This window comes from Lampetra fluviatilis, chromosome 4 (genome assembly GCF_964198595.1).
Source record: "Lampetra fluviatilis chromosome 4, kcLamFluv1.1, whole genome shotgun sequence".
Lineage (NCBI taxonomy): Eukaryota > Metazoa > Chordata > Hyperoartia > Petromyzontiformes > Petromyzontidae > Lampetra > Lampetra fluviatilis.
Genome location: NC_136278.1, coordinates 16,664,750 through 16,667,249, shown reverse-complemented (window position 1 = coordinate 16,667,249; position 2,500 = coordinate 16,664,750).

Genomic DNA, 2,500 nt, shown 5'->3' with positions numbered 1-2,500 from the left:
ATCGAGCTGGGAAATCGCTCATTTTTGCGTCGCCAAATATCGTACGAACGCCGTGAAACTTCCACAGGCTTTTTCAGCAGATTTGCACCTGCACTCAAAAAAGTCAAAATTTTTACACATAGACCCCATCAAACGGGAGAAATTGGCCCGGATTGCTCTCATGTGCGTTACGGGGCATCGTTTCTCTCGCGCCGAATTCTCTCGAGCTGGGAAATCGCTCATTTTTGCGTCGCCAAATATCGTACGAACGCCGTGAAACTTCCACAGGCTTTTTCAGCAGATTTGCACGTGCACTCAAAAAAGTCAAAATTTTTACACATAGACCCCATCAAACGGGAGAAATTGGCCCGGATTGCTCTCATGTGCGTTACGGGGCATCGTTTCTGTCGCGCCGAATTCCATCGAGCTGGGAAATCGCTCATTTTTGCGTCGCCAAATATCGTACGAACGCCGTGAAACTTCCACAGGCTTTTTCAGCAGATTTGCACGTGCACTCAAAAAAGTCAAAATTTGTACACATAGACCCCATCAAACGGGAGAAATTGGCCCGGATTGCTCTCATGTGCGTTACGGGGCATCGTTTCTCTCGCGCCGAATTCTCTCGAGCTGGGAAATCGCTCATTTTTGCGTCGCCAAATATCGTACGAACGCCGTGAAACTTCCACAGGCTTTTTCAGCAGATTTGCACCTGCACTCAAAAAAGTCAAAATTTTTACACATAGACCCCATCAAACGGGAGAAATTGGCCCGGATTGCTCTCATGTGCGTTACGGGGCATCGTTTCTGTCGCGCCGAATTCCATCGAGCTGGGAAATCGCTCATTTTTGCGTCGCCAAATATCGTACGAACGCCGTGAAACTTCCACAGGCTTTTCCAGCAGATTTGCACGTGCACTCAAAAAAGTCAAAATTTTTACACATAGACCCCATCAAACGGGAGAAATTGGCCCGGATTGCTTTCATGTGCGTTACGGGGCATCGTTTCTCTCGCGCCGAATTCTCTCGAGCTGGGAAATCGCTCATTTTTGCGTCGCCAAATATCGTACGAACGCCGTGAAACTTCCACAGGCTTTTTCAGCAGATTTGCACCTGCACTCAAAAAAGTCAAAATTTTTACACATAGACCCCATCAAACGGGAGAAATTGGCCCGGATTGCTCTCATGTGCGTTACGGGGCATCGTTTCTCTCGCGCCGAATTCCATCGAGCTGGGAAATCGCTCATTTTTGCGTCGCCAAATATCGTACGAACGCCGTGAAACTTCCACAGGCTTTTTCAGCAGATTTGCACCTGCACTCAAAAAAGTCAAAATTTTTACACATAGACCCCATCAAACGGGAGAAATTGGCCCGGATTGCTCTCATGTGCGTTACGGGGCATCGTTTCTCTCGCGCCGAATTCTCTCGAGCTGGGAAATCGCTCATTTTTGCGTCGCCAAATATCGTACGAACGCCGTGAAACTTCCACAGGCTTTTTCAGCAGATTTGCACGTGCACTCAAAAAAGTCAAAATTTTTACACATAGACCCCATCAAACGGGAGAAATTGGCCCGGATTGCTCTCATGTGCGTTACGGGGCATCGTTTCTGTCGCGCCGAATTCCATCGAGCTGGGAAATCGCTCATTTTTGCGTCGCCAAATATCGTACGAACGCCGTGAAACTTCCACAGGCTTTTTCAGCAGATTTGCACGTGCACTCAAAAAAGTCAAAATTTGTACACATAGACCCCATCAAACGGGAGAAATTGGCCCGGATTGCTCTCATGTGCGTTACGGGGCATCGTTTCTCTCGCGCCGAATTCTCTCGAGCTGGGAAATCGCTCATTTTTGCGTCGCCAAATATCGTACGAACGCCGTGAAACTTCCACAGGCTTTTTCAGCAGATTTGCACCTGCACTCAAAAAAGTCAAAATTTTTACACATAGACCCCATCAAACGGGAGAAATTGGCCCGGATTGCTCTCATGTGCGTTACGGGGCATCGTTTCTGTCGCGCCGAATTCCATCGAGCTGGGAAATCGCTCATTTTTGCGTCGCCAAATATCGTACGAACGCCGTGAAACTTCCACAGGCTTTTCCAGCAGATTTGCACGTGCACTCAAAAAAGTCAAAATTTTTACACATAGACCCCATCAAACGGGAGAAATTGGCCCGGATTGCTCTCATGTGCGTTACGGGGCATCGTTTCTCTCGCGCCGAATTCTCTCGAGCTGGGAAATCGCTCATTTTTGCGTCGCCAAATATCGTACGAACGCCGTGAAACTTCCACAGGCTTTTTCAGCAGATTTGCACGTGCACTCAAAAAAGTCAAAATTTTTACACATAGACCCCATCAAACGGGAGAAATTGGCCGGGATTGCTCTCATGTGCGTTACGGGGCATCGTTTCTCTCGCTCCGAATTCCATCGAGCTGGGAAATCGCTCATTTTTGCGTCGCCAAATATCGTACGAACGCCGTGAAACTTCCACAGGCTTTTTCAGCAGATTTGCACGTGCACTCAAAA